Source organism: Pseudophryne corroboree, chromosome 2 (genome assembly GCF_028390025.1).
Source record: "Pseudophryne corroboree isolate aPseCor3 chromosome 2, aPseCor3.hap2, whole genome shotgun sequence".
In the NCBI taxonomy this organism is placed as follows: Eukaryota; Metazoa; Chordata; class Amphibia; order Anura; family Myobatrachidae; genus Pseudophryne; species Pseudophryne corroboree.
Genome location: NC_086445.1, coordinates 840,167,262 through 840,182,164, shown reverse-complemented (window position 1 = coordinate 840,182,164; position 14,903 = coordinate 840,167,262). Strand labels below are relative to the sequence as shown.

At 48.0% G+C, this 14,903-nt stretch overlaps 1 protein-coding gene and 1 long non-coding RNA gene across 2 annotated transcripts in view; one reads left to right on the top strand and one right to left on the bottom strand.

Annotated features, from left to right (window-relative positions):
- MBTPS2 (membrane bound transcription factor peptidase, site 2) overlaps positions 1–14,903 on the bottom strand; it is a 354,709-nt gene that overhangs the window by 300,830 nt on the left and 38,976 nt on the right. The gene's annotated exons all lie outside the window — the stretch shown is intronic.
- LOC135049839 (uncharacterized) overlaps positions 1–14,903 on the top strand; it is a 63,328-nt gene that overhangs the window by 47,433 nt on the left and 992 nt on the right. The gene's annotated exons all lie outside the window — the stretch shown is intronic.

Sequence of the window (14,903 nt, the reverse complement as noted above, 5' to 3'; positions counted from 1 at the left end):
GATTCTTCTTCGTGGGTAAAAAGGACGGTTCATTGCGACCCTGCATCGACTTCAGGGAATTGAACCGTATCACGATTAAAAACTCATACCCACTGCCTCTCATTTCGGTCTTGTTTGACCAGCTTCGTACTGCCACCATTTTTTCTAAGATTGACCTACGCGGTGCGTACAATCTAATCCGAATAAGAGAGGGGGATGAATGGAAGACTGCCTTTAATACCCACTCAGGGCATTATGAATATTTGGTGATGCCTTTTGGGCTCTGTAATGCCCCGGCAGTCTTCCAGGATTTCATGAATGATGTGCTCAGGGAATATTTGGATAGATTCTTAGTTGTATACTTAGATGACATCCTAATCTTCTCCCATTCCCTGGAGGAACATCGGAAGCATGTACGCTTAGTCCTCCAGAAACTCAGAGACCACCGGCTTGGGGCGAAGCTGGAGAAGTGCGAATTTGAAGTTCAGCAAATCGCATTTCTAGGATATATCATCTCCCCAGAAGGTTTCCAAATGGAGGGTTCCAAGGTACAGGCAGTCCTGGATTGGGTGCAGCCCACTAGTTTGAAGGCACTTCAGCGTTTCCTGGGCTTTGCAAATTTTTATAGACGATTTATCGCTGGATTTTTGTCTATAGTGGCGCCCTTGGTGGCACTCACTAAGAAAGGGGCGGATGTTGCTCACTGGTCTTGTGAGGCTAAAGCGGCTTTTGCCCGTCTCAAAAGGGCATTTGTTTCGGCCAAGGTGCTGCGACACCCAGATCCAGAGCGTCCTTTTGTGGTGGAGGTGGATGCCTCTGAGATGGGTATTGGGGCAGTGCTTTCTCAGATGGGAGTGTCTGATAATCGCCTTCATCCCTGTGCTTACTTTTCCCGTAAATTTTCGCCTGCCGAGATGAATTATGACGTGGGTAACCGGGAATTGTTGGCTATTAAGGATGCACTCGAGGAGTGGAGACACTGGCTTGAGGGGGCTAAGTTTGTGGTCTCAATTCTCACTGACCATAAGAATCTGGCATATTTAGAGTCAGCGAAGCGTCTCAATGCCAGGCAGGCACGATGGGCTTTGTTTTTTGCTCGCTTTAATTTTTTGATAACATATCGCCCTGGGTCAAAAAACATCAAGGCTGATGCGCTCTCGCGGAGTTTTGCTCCAATCCAGGAGACCACCGAGGAGCCGTTGCCCATTGTTTCCCCATCATGTATTAAAGTGGGCATTACCCAGGACCTCTTATCATTAGTCCTTAGAGCACAGGAGCAGGCTCCTCCAGACCTTCCGGTAGGTCTTTTGTTTGTGCCTCCTAGGTTAAGACAGCGAGTGTTCCTGGAATTCCATGCCAAGAAGTCGGCAGGTCACCCGGGTATTGCCAGAACTCGGGAGTTGCTATCTAGGGCGGTGTGGTGGCCCTCGGTGGCTAGGGATGTGGATCAGTGGGTTCGGGCATGTGACATCTGTGCCCGAAATAAGACTCCTAGAGGGGTTCCTGTTGGCCCATTACATCCACTCTCTATCCCATCTAAGCCATGGACCCACATTTCAATGGATTTTGTGGTGGACTTGCCCAAATCCTCGGGGATGACAGCCATCTGGGTTGTCGTTGTCAGGTTTTCGAAGATGGCGCACTTCGTTCCACTGGTTGGGCTGCCATCGGCCAGACGCCTGTCTGAATTATTTATGCTGCATGTTGTGCGTCTCCACGGGTTGCCACTTGATGTGGTCTCTGACCGCGGATCCCAGTTTGTGGCCAAATTCTGGAGGGCATTTTGTTCCGATCTCCAGATTTCTGTCAGCTTGTCGTCAGGCTACCATCCGCAGTCTAATGGGCAGACTGAAAGGGTGAACCAGTCCTTGGAGCAGTTCCTCAGGTGTTATGTCTCCAAGTGTCAGACTGACTGGGTTGCTCATCTGTCCATGGCGGAGTTTGCCTATAACAACGCGGCTCACTCTGCTACAGGGATCTCTCCCTTCCTTTGTGTGTATGGGCATCATCCTAAGGCCAATTCTTTTGACCCCCTGGACTCCACGCCTGGTGGTTCCTCTGTGGTTTCGGTCCTTAGAGGTATTTGGCGGAAAGTGAAGAAAGCCCTTGTGTCTGTGTCATTAGTGACCAAAAGGGTTTTTGATAAGCGGAAAAGACCCTGCAGCTTCAAATTAGGAGACTTCGTCTGGTTGTCTACCAAGAATTTGAAGTTGAGACAGCCATCTCATAAGTTAGGCCCCCGGTTCATCGGCCCTTATAAGATCACCAGGGTTATCAATCCGGTGGCATTTCAGTTAGATCTGCCCCGTTCTTTGGGTATCAATAAAACATTTCATTGTTCCCTTTTAAAACGGGCGATTAGTAATCCTTCTTCCAGTGGAAGACCTTCCCCTCTTCTGATACGTGGCCAGAGGGAGTTTGTTGTTGAAAGGATTCTTGACTCCAAGGTGGTTCGGGGTCGGCTGTCATTTTTGGTGCACTGGAAGGGGTATGGCCCGGAGGAGCGGTCGTGGGTGCGCAGTTGTGATCTTCATGCCCCCAGACTGATACGCTCTTTTTACTCGCAGTTCCCCGATAAACCCGGTGGTAAGGGTTCTTTGACCCCTCGTCAGAGGGGGGGTACTGTTAGGGTCTCCTGCCCTGTGCTGCCACGTCGTCATGGCAACCGGGAGACAAGTGCTAGCGGAGTAACCTGAGCGCAGCTGATACTCCGGTTCGGGTCTTTTGCTGTGCAGTGGTTATAGGCTCTGTGCACGGCAGGGGATCCGGTGCTGGTTTTTGTGCTCACAGTCTGTGAGGTCTGAGTGGGGCGTGGACAGCACCTGCTTTATAAGGCCTCTTCTCAGGTTAAGCAGATGCTGCTGAATCTTTGTTGGTTAGTCAGTTCCTGAAAGTTAGCCAGTACTGTGTAGCTTTGTATTTGTTTGTTGCTTACTGCAAATAGGCCTGGGGATTTGGTATTACACCCTGCCAATCCAGACCTAGCAGTAAGACTGGAGTCAGTCGTTTAGCTTGCTGGGGTTCTGTTACTACTCTGTGAACTTAGCAAGTTTGCGGCTGTATTCTAAGACTTGCCTGTCTAATCCTGTCTCACTGTGCTAGGTGTCAGGGGTCAGTTTAGTGGCAGTAAGCTGAACCTGTGCACTGCAAGTGAGAATTAGGATTGTGGAGACTCTCCTTGTGTCTATCATTCCATCTCTGACCAAGGAGTTTACTGCCACACCCGTTGGTAACCCTTTAGGGTTTTGCTGTTGCCCTTAGCAACAGCATTTCGGGTTCTCTACGTATTAAAACACAACATCTTGCTTTTTCCATCTGAGCATTACTAATACAAGGGAGACACCCAGTTCCTTAGCCTCTGGGCTTCTCTGTTCACTTTGTGTGTATTTTGTTACCCTATCACCTTCTGTGTACGTAATGTCATATTCCCCAGTCTGTCTGTGAGTCCATTTGTTTTGCATACCTATCCGTTCAGACACCAGTACATTCCTGCAGGCACTGGTGTGCATAACAGTCCAAACACCAGTACATTCCTGCAGGCACTGGAGTGCATAACAGTTCTGACACCAGTACTTTCCTGCAGGCACTGGTGTGCATAACACTCACAGCACTAAGGTCATGGGTTCAATTCCCACCATGGCCCTAACTGTGTGGAGTTTGTATATTCTCCCCGTTCTTGCGTGGGTTTCCTCCGGGCACTCCGGTTTCCTCCCACAATCCAAAAATATACTGGTAGGTTAATTGGCTCCCAACAAAAATTAACCCTAGTGTGAATGTGTGTGCGTGTACATGTGATAGGGAATATAGATTGTAAGCTCCACTGGGGCAGGGACTGATGTGAATGGGCAAATATTCTCTGTAAAGCGCTGCGGAATATGTGTGCGCTATATAAATAACTGGTAATAATAATAATAATAATTACATATACAAAAGCAATTATGTTTTGGTGAGGATGAGGAAAACAAATACAACAAAACGTGACATTTTAAAGTCTGTTGGTTTTCTAACAGATGGGTGATAAGCTTTGACCTAAGTATTCCCAGTTACTAAATTGTAGAATAGGTGGTACAGTAACCTTTACTGTCCTTTAAACATTTTTTTTTTCATTTATGCAGTGCATAGGGGAAATGTAGTCATCTTCTAAAGAGTGGACAAGTGGAGAAGTTACCCAATCAGCTTCTTGCTAGCATTTATAGTACATTCTATGAAATGATTGGTAGGATCAGGAGTCTCTCAGATGTTCTGGTAAAGGAGGCAAGTGGGAACAGAAGTACAGTTGCTTATTAATTGCTGGACTGGATGTCCCAGGAGGGAGAAAACACATTCCCTTGGGACTGACAGTCCAGCGTACAGTTAGCAGAAGAATGCACATTCACTGTGAAACCACTGCCAGTGCACGTACTGAGCTTCACTGCGGGTGGCAGTTTTTACTTTGGGGATCGAATCCACAACTGGTCATAACTTAGTCATCACATTGCAATGCTAATTTAACAAGAGATATGTCAAACCAAAAGCCATTGTGCCAAGCAGTCTCTTTGCTGTTGCCTGTTTATTATACTGAGATCTATTTATTATACTGAGAGACCTCTTACTCTTTGGCTTTCAGATTTACTTTTTATAGTTGATAATGTTGGCACCTTGGCAACCTGGTGCTCTGCCAAAGAAATGTAAGATCATACTGTTATGGTTTTGTTAAATAAAACATTCTGCATACTCAATGGGGGTTATTCGGAGTTGATCGCTCGCTAGCAGTTTTTAGCAGCAGTGCAAACGCTATGCCGCCGCCCACTGGGAGTGTATTTTAGCTTAGCAGAAGTGTGAACGTTTTTATCGCACAGCGCCTGCAAAAAAATGTTGTGTTGTTTCAGAGTAGCTCAAAACCTACTCAGCGCTTGCGATCACTTCAGACTATTCAGTTCCGGATTTGACGTTACACACCCGTCCAGCGTACGCCCAGCCACCCCTGTGTTTTCCCTGGCACGCCTGCGTTTTTCTGAACACTCCCTGAAAACGGTCAGTTGCCACCCAGAAACGCCCACTTCATGTCAATCACTCTGCGGCAACCAGTGCGACTGAAATGCATCACTAGACCCTGTGCAAAACTGCATCGTTCGTTGTGCCCGTACGTCGCGCGTGCGCATTGCGCTGCATGCGCAGAACTGTAGTTTTTTAGCCTGATCGCTGCGCTGCGAACAAATGCAGCTAGCGATCAACTTGGAATGACCACCAATATACAGTACAAAGCATTTACCATGTTGCAATTGTATAAAGTGTGAAAAACATTGTGCATGGCAACCAATATCAAGTCACAAAACATTCACTTCATATTTTTTAAACTAATGAAATTCCTATAAATTGACAAAGTCAGCAGGGAAACGAGTCACATTCAGATGTGCACATCCTGGCCAGCCCAACAGTAGCTATAACCTAGGCTTGTTCTAATATTAGTTTGATTCGGGACCCCTTTGATTTACACAAGTTCTGTGGCTGCCTAAATTCAAGCCTGCATGTTGCCTGGTTTAAATCAGCCACAGAATTTGTATAATCCATAGGTGTCCCAAATTAAAGGGATATTATGGCAAGCCTACTATAACCTCTAGTCATTACTGTCCAAGTTAAATCCACCATTACCATGGAGAAACCTTTCATGACTGGTCAGGTCAAGGAGCAGGGCACTAGATAACTCGCCCTGGCAGGCACGGTACCCATGTACTGTTGCTGACACTACCAAGTTCCTAATGTATGCAGCACTCCAGAAGGAACCAGAGATATCCAACTTCAAAGCAGTGGTCTCCATCCGAGCCTGTTAATTGCCCTTCCCAGCCAGATATCCTGGGTTCTGTCTGATTTAGAGTTTTTCTCAGGGTATACTCCAAAAGCTGTGACTCTCCCCCAGGACCAGTGCTAGGGTGTTCGGGTGCTCCCCTGCAAACTATAAATTTGCACCCTCCCATACATTGCACATTTTGGGTTTGGGGTACGGTACCCCCTGTGCTGGTGTGGCTGGGCTGCTTCAGGTTGGCACACCCTAACGCTTTATTAACACTTATGTTTCTCTAACGTCCTAGTGGATGCTGGGAACTCCGTAAGGACCATGGGGAATAGCGGGCTCCGAAGGAGGCTGGGCACTCTAGAAAGATCTTAGACTACCTGGTGTGCACTGGCTCCTCCCACTATGACCCTCCTACAAGCCTCAGTTAGATTTCGTGCCCGGCCGAGGTTGGATGCACACTAGGGGCTCTCCTGAGCTCTTAGAAAGTTATAGTCTTAGAATTTGTTATTTTCAGTGAGACCTGCTGGCAACAGGCTCACTGCAGCGAGGGACTAAGGGGAGAAGAAGCGAACTCGCCTGCTTGCAGCCGGATTGGGCTTCTTAGGCTACTGGACACCATTAGCTCCAGAGGGATCGACCGCAGGCCCAGCCTTGATGTTCGGTCCCGGAGCCGCGCCGCCGTCCCCCTTACAGAGCCAGAAGCAAGAAGATGGTCCGGAAAATCGGCGGCATGAAGACTCAGTCTTCACCAAGGTAGCGCACAGCACTGCAGCTGTGCGCCATTGCTCCTCTCACACACTTCATACTTCGGTCACTGAGGGTGCAGGGCGCTGGGGGGGGGCGCCCTGAGGCAGCAATAAAAACACCTTGGCTGGCAAAAATACCTCAATATATAGCCCCAGGGGCTATATATGAGGTAAATACCCCTGCCAGAAGTCCATAAAAAACGGGAGAATAGGCCGCGGAAAAGGGGCGGAGCCTATCTCCTCAGCACACTGGCGCCATTTTCCCTCACAGCTCCGTTGGAGGGAAGCTCCCTGGCTCTCCCCTGCAGTCTACAAGGGTTAAAAAAAGAGAGGGGGGGCACTAAATTTAGGCGCAGTATACATTATATATATATATAAAGCTATAGGGGACATAACTCAGTTAGTCCCTGCAGTATATAGCGCTCTGGTGTGTGCTGGCATACTCTCACTCTGTCCCCCCAAAGGGCTTTTGTGGGTCCTGTCCTCGTTTAGAGCATTCCCTGTGTGTCTGCGGTGTGTCGGTACGGCTGTGTCGACATGTTGAATGAGGAGGCTTATATGGTGACGGAACAGAGGCCGATATATGTGATGTCGCCCCTTGTGGGGCCGACACCAGAGTGGATGGATAGGTAAAAGGTATTAACCGACAGTGTCAACTCCTTACATAAAAGGGTGGATGACGTAACAGCTGTGGGACAGCCGGCTTCTCAGCCCGCGCCTGCCCAGGCGTCTCAAAGGCCATCAGGGGCTCAAACACGCCCGCTCTCTCAGATGGCAGACACAGATGTCGACATGGAGTTTGACTCCAGTGTCGACAAGGTTGAGACATATACAAAATCCACTAGGAACAGCCGTGACTTGGTCCCGGCAATAAAAAATGTGTTATATATTTTTGACATTAACCCAAGCACCTTTGAAAATGGGTTTTTAGGTTTGGGGAGAAAAAACAGGCAGTGTTTTGTTCCCCCATCAGATGAATAAATGAAATGTGTGAAAAGCGTGGGTTCCCCCGTTAAGAAACTGGTAATTTATAAAAAGTTACTGATGGCGTACCCTTTCCCGCCAGGAGGATAAGTTACGCTGGGAGGTATCCCCTAGGGTGGATAAGGCGCTCACACGGTTGTCAAAAAAAGGGTGGCACTGCCGTTTTAGGAACGGCCACTTTGAAGGTACCTGTTGATAAAAAGCAGGAGGCTATCCTGAAGTCTGTATTTACACACTCAGGTACTAGACTAAAAACTGCAGATCGTGCTGCTGCAGCGTGGTCGGTGACCCTGTTAAGCATACTAGTTTGCTAATATGAGAACATATTAAAGACGTCGTCTTATATATGAGGGATGCACAGAGGGATATTTTGCCGGCTGGCATCCAAAATGAATGTAATGTCCATTCTGTCAGGAGGGTATTAGAGACCTGTCACTGGACAGGTGATGCTGACTTAAAAAGCGCATACAGATTCTGCCTTATAAGGGTGAGGAATTATTTGGGGGTGGTCTCTGGGACCTTGTATCCACAGCAATGTGCTGGGAAGAAATATTTTTACCTCAGGTTTCCTCACAGAAAAAGGTACAGTCCTGTCGGCTTCAGAAAAGCAAGCGGGTCAAATGGCGCTTCCTTTCTGTACAGAGACAAGGGAAGAGGGAAAAAGCTGCACCAGCAGCCTGTTCCCAGAATCAAAATTCTTCCCCCGCTTCCTGTGAGTCCACAGCATGACGCGGGTGCTCCACAGGTGTAGCCAGGTATGGTGGGGGGCCGTCTCAAAAAATTTCAGCAATTAGTGGGCTCGCTCACAGGTGATCCCTGTTTTCTTTCAAGTAGTATTTCAGGGGTATAAGCTGGAATTAGAGATGTCTCCCCCCAGCCGTTTCCTTAAATATGCCTTGCTGACAACTCCCTCAGGCAGGGAGGCTGTGCTAGAGGCAATTAATAAGCGGTATTCCCAGCAGGTAATACTCAAGGTGCCCCTACTTCAACAAGGACGGGGTTACTATTCCACACGGTTTGGGGTACCGAAACCGCATAGTTCGGTGTGACCCTTCTTATATTTAAAATCCTTGAACACATACATAAAAAAATTCAAGTTCAAGATGGAATCGCTCAGGGCGGTTATTACAAGCCTGGACGAGGGGGATTACATGGTATCCCGGGGCATCAAGGATGCTTACCTGCATGTCCCCATTTACTATCCTCGCCAGGAGTACCTCAGATTTGTGGTACAGGATTACCATTACCAAATCCAGACACTGCCGTTTAGACTGTACATGACACCGAGGGTGTTTTATCAAGGTAATGGCCGAAATGATGATACTCCTTCGAAAAAAGGGAGTTTTAATTATCCCGCACTTGGACAATCTCTTTATAAGGGCGAGGTCCAAGGAGCAGGTGGTAGTAGGGATAGCACTATTTTGGAAAGTGCTACAACAGCACGGTTGGATTCTAAACAGTCCAAAGTCACAGCTGGTTCCTATGACACGTCTACTGTTCCTGGGGATGGTTCTGGACATAAACCAGAAATAGTTTTCTCCGGGAGGAGAAAGCCAAGGAGTTGTCATCTCGAGTCAGAGACCTCCTGAAGCCATAACAGGTAGCGGTGCATCATGGCACGCGAGTCCTGGGAAAAATGGTAGCTTCCTACGAAGCAATCTCATTAGGCAGGTTCCATACAAGAACTTTTCAGAGGGACCTGTTGGACAAGTGGTCCGGACCGCATCTTACGATGCATAGGCTGATAACCCTGTCTCCAAGGACCAGGGTATCTCTACTGTGGTGGCTGCAGAGTGCCCATCTTCAAGAGGGCCGCAGGTTCGGCATACAGGACTAGGTCCTAGTGACCATGAATGCCAGCCTTTGAGGCTGGGGGGGCAGTCACACAGGGAAGAAACTTCCAGGGACTTTGGTCAAGTCAGGTGGATTTCCCTACACATAAACATTCTGGACCTGAGGGCCATTTACAATGCCCTGAGGCCGGCAAGGCCTCTGCTTCAAAACCAGCCGGTACTGATCCAATCAGACAACATCACGGCAGTCGCCCATGTAAACCAACAGGGCGGCACAAGAAGCAGGATGGCGATGGCAGAAGCCACAAGGATTCTCCGATAGGCGGAAAATCATGTGTTAGCACTGTCAGCAGTGTTCATTCCCGGAGTGGACAACTGGGAAGCAGATCTTCTCAACAGACACGACCTCCACCCGGGAGAGTGGGGACTTCCTCCAGAAGTCTTCCAAAGGATTGTACACCATTGGGAAAGGCCACAGGTGGACATGATGGCGTCCCGCCTCAACAAAAGCTATAAAAGATATTGCGCCAGGTCAAGGGACCCTCAGGCGATAGCTGTGGACGCTCTGGTAACACCGGGGGTGTACCAGTCGTTTTATATGTTCTCCCCTCTGCCTCTCATACCAAAGGTACTGAGAATAATAAGAAGGCGAGGAGTAAGAACGATACTCGTGGTTCCGGGCTGGCCAAGAAGAGATTGGTACCCAGAACTTCAAGAAATTATATCAGAGGACCCATGGCCTCTGCCACTCAGACAGGACCTGCGGCAGCAGGGGCCCTGTCTGTTCCAAGACTTACCGCGGCTGCGTTGGACGGCATAGCGGTTGAACGCCGGATCCTGAAGGAAAAGGGCATTCCGGAGGAAGTCATTCCTACGCTTACTAAAGCCAGGAAAGAGGTTACAGCAAATCATTATCACCGCATATGGCGGAAATATGTTGCATGGTGTGAGGCCGAAAGGGCCCCTACAGAGGAATTTCAACTAGGTCGATTTCTGCATTTCCTGCAAGCAGGAGTGACTATGGGCCTTAAATTAGGTTCCATTAAGGTACAGATCTCGGCTCTGTCGATTTTCTTTCAAAAAGAACTAGCTTCAGTACATGAAGTTCAGACATGTATAAAAGGAGTGCTGCATATTCAGCCCCCGTTTGTGCCTCCTGTGTCACCTTGGGACCACTAAAGACCGTGGATCTGTAATATCTCACTTGGAAAGTGGTCATGTTATTGGCCTTGGTTTCGGCCAGGCGAGTATCAGAATTGGCGGCTTTATCATGTAAAAGCCCTTATCTGATTTTCCATATGGATAGGGCAGAATTGAGGACTCGTCCCCAGTTTCTCCCTAAGGTGGTGTCAGCGTTTCACCTGAACCAGCCTATTGTGGTGCCTGCGGCTACTAGGGACTTGGAGGACTCCAAGTTGTTAGACGTGGTCAGGGCCCAGAAAATATATGTTTCCAGAACGGCTGGAGTCAGAAAATCTGACTCGCTGTTTATCATATATGCACCCAACAAGCTGGGTGCTTCTGCTTCTGTGCAGACTATTGCTCGTTGGATTTGTAGTACAATTCAGCTTGCACATTCTGTGGCAGGCCTGCCACAGCCAAAATCTGTCAATGCCCATTCCACAAGGAAGGTGGGCTCATCTTGGGCGGCTGCCCGAGGGGTCTCGGCTTCACAACTTGCCGAGCTGCTACTTGGTCAGGGGCAAACACGTTTGCAAAATTCTATAAATTTGATACCCTGGCTAAGGAGGACCTGGAGTTCTCTCATTCGGTGTTGCAGAGTCATCCGCACTCTCCCGCCCGTTTGGGAGCTTTGGTATAATCCCCATGGTCCTTACGGAGTTCCCAGCATCCACTAGGACGTTAGAGAAAATAAGAATTTACTCACCGATAATTCTATTTCTCGTAGTCCGTAGTGGATGCTGGGCGCCCATCCCAAGTGCGGTTTATCTGCAATACTTGTACATAGTTATTGTTTACTAAATCGGGTTGTTGTTGAGCCATCTGTTGAGAGGCTCTATTGTTTCATACTGTTAACTGTGTTTCATATCACGAGTTGTACGGTGTGATTGGTGTGGCTGGTATGAGTCTTACCCGGGATTCAAAATCCTTCCTTATTGTGTACGCTCGTCCGGGCACAGTACCTAACTGAGGCTTGGAGGAGGGTCATAGTGGGAGGAGCCAGTGCACACCAGGTAGTCTAAGATCTTTCTAGAGTGCCCAGCCTCCTTCGGAGCCCGCTATTCCCCATGGTCCTTACGGAGTTCCCAGCATCCACTACGGACTACGAGAAATAGAATTATCGGTGAGTAAATTCTTATTTTTTCCCGTCACATTGTTTATATATTGTGTTATTTCAATCACACTTCTCACTTACATAGCACTTATGTGCTTCTTATTAACCCCTACTAATTTTCACCTGTGTGCTGCCCTGGGGTGGCCAGCCTGTGCCAGTATGACGGGGTCCCGCACCCTGGATCCATACCTAGTGCTAGGGACCTCCAGTGACAGAGACGCCTTGCCGTTCAGCCTGGGGGCTTAACCCTATATCTGCAGATATATGCATCCAAGATCTCAGTATTATCTGATTACTATGTAGTGTTATTTTTCACTCAGTGTGCATTAGGAATAGCAAAAAAAAAAATTGCCCTCCCATACATTACAATGGGACAGTGCACATAATGCCCCCTCTGGCAGTGACACTTATACACATAATTCCCCCTGTAATAGTGCCGCTTACACACAATGACCCCTGTGGTAGTGACGCTTACACACGTAACGCCCACCGTAGCAAAGATGCTCACACATGTAAAGCCCCTGTAGTAGTGACGCTTATACACTTAACACCCAGCGTAGCAGTGACGCTTACACACATAACGCCATCTGTATCAGTTACATTTATACACGTAACGCCCACCGTAGCAGTGACACTTACACACGTAACCCATGCATAGCAGTGATGCTTACACATGAAACGCCCTCTGTACCAATGACGCTTACACACGTAACACCCATTGTAGCAGTGATGCTTGCACACATAACGCCCACCATAGCAGTGACGCTTACACACATAATGCCCACCATAGCAGTGATGCTTACACACATAATGCCCACCATAGCAGTGATGCTTACACATGTAACGCCCCCGTAGCAGTGATGCTTACACACGTAACCCCCCGTAGCAGTGACAATTACACATGTAACGCCTCCCGTTGCAGTGACACTTACACATGTAACACCCCCGTAGCAGTGACACTTACACACATGATGCCTCAATAGCAGTGATGCTTACACACGTACCGACCCCTGTAGCAGTGACGCTTACACACATTATGCCGCACAGTCACACATACACCACATATATACACATACATACTTTACATGCATTACACACATACACAGTCACACATACATATACACAGATACTGTATACATATACATACACACACTTTCACTCACTCACATCCGCTTACCTAAAAAAGTCTGGCTAGCCGGAGCTGAAGCAGCTCATCCTCCTGTGTGTAGCAGGCTGCTGCAGCCTGGTCCCGTGTAGCTTTGCCCCTTATTCCCATGTAGCTTCCCCCATTTTGGGTCCCACACGTACACTGCACTGTCACAGCAAGGAGGGGGAGAGGCGCTTCATGCTGCCGTCGCCGCTGCCTCTCAGAGTGTGACAGGGTCATCAGCAGCAGAGACATCAGCTCAGCACAGGGATGTAGAGCAGGAAGGGCGCCTCTCCAGCCTGGCGCCTCCCTACTTTGCATCCCTTTGCTAAGCGGCTAGCGCCGAACCTGCTTTCCCCTTTCGGTGGAAAGTGGCAGCTTGTCTCTAATTTGCCCAGAATCAGAGATAATCAGCCTTCCAGCAGCTTGTTCCTGCTCCAGCTCCACATGCCTGGGGATGCAGTCAGTTTACCTCCAATCAAAATCCCGACGTTCAAAATCTCGACACCAATTGACCGAAGGTCAAAATACCGACATTTAAAATACCGACAAGGTCAAAATACCGACATGTAAATTGCCGACAGGTAAAAATACCGACATGAGTTTTTCATGATTTTTTTCATTGAAACCGACTTGTTCATACTTTACCATCCCAGTGGACCTAGAGGGGGAATATAGTGTGCCGAGCGCAGCGAGGCACCGTGCCCGAAGCATGGCGAGTGCAGCGAGCCATGCAAGGGATGCGGTACACTTTATATGGTGTCCATGTTGACTTATGTCGACATACACACACAAAAAACAACAAAAAACGCATGTCGGTATTTTGACCTGTCGGCATTTTACATGTAATTTACATTTTACATGTAATTGTTCTAAGAGTAGAACTTGGTTGTGGGGGTCAATGTCACTCCCTTGAAAACAGGACTCTAATTTTTTTACTAATGACTCTGAAAGGTCAATATCCACCCTTTTGCAAGGGATCATAGATCCTTCCGATAGGCTCTTTTCGAATACCCCACTTTTCATAGTCTGCTTATCACACCACTTACTTAGGATTTTAAACATGTTGGTATTGGTCCCTACAATGACAGGTAACTCCCCGTTGTCTCCAGGGGAGTCTGGACAAACCAAGGCTACAAATGGGACCGTTTCATTAGGGGATATCAGTCCTGGTTCAAATGTGATTTGTGTGATGATATATCCCAAATAAGGGTACTTTTGCTCGCTCAATCCCCAGATGGTGAGCCCACTCAGTGGGTTGATGGGTACATCTGTCAGGTAAGTCTGGTACCAGGATTCGAAAACTATGGAAATTTGGGAGCCACTATCTAACAGAACATTACAGGCATGTCCATTAATCGTAGCCTTGATCCTAGGTGAATTGCCCACCAGAGTCTCCGGAATCTCCGAGGACCACTGAGCACTCCCCATGGCATGAACGGTAATTATTGGGGAGCCTGTGAGGGGTTCACAGCACTCCCGTTGGAGTTTTCCAACTGTAAATTTCTCCTCGTATAGTTACCGTTACTTCCATTCCTCCGGTTAATGTTTCCGTTCATCGGGCATTCGAAGGACCGATGACCCGCTTGTCCACAGCTATAGCAAATTATGGGAGGGCGGTTCTCTTTTCTTTCCCTCCTTCCCCGATCAAATCCCTGGATAGACACCTGACTATAGGGATTAACAGTCTGAAGGGCTATTAACTGTTCCAGTTTCTTATTTTGTTCTTCCATTAGTTTCAACAATCTTTCATCAATGGATGGGGGTTCATTAGCCGGTATCACTACTTTGACCTTCTTGATGGTTTTTTCCCTATTCTCAATTTGCACCTCCTCTAATTTCACTTCTTTAACTAGTTCATTCAAGGTAGGGGGCCTGGCAGCCGCCATGGTGCACCTCAATCTTTGTGCTACCGGATTGTTAGTTAACGCTCCTTTTAGTAGTTGTGTCAGTCTCTGGCTATCCACTGTATCTTTATCTATGCCCCCTTTGTCCACTATTTTATAAATAAGTCTATCTACCCTATACACATAATGAGTCAAGGTTTCTCCCAGATCTTGATAAGTATGGTTCAGTCGAGCTAACAAATCCCCGACATCTTCCATTGTACCAAAAGAGAAGTCCAAGGCCTCCAGATAGTCTTTCAGGTTGGCTTGTGGGTTGCTTCGTCGGGTAGCTTGAATTA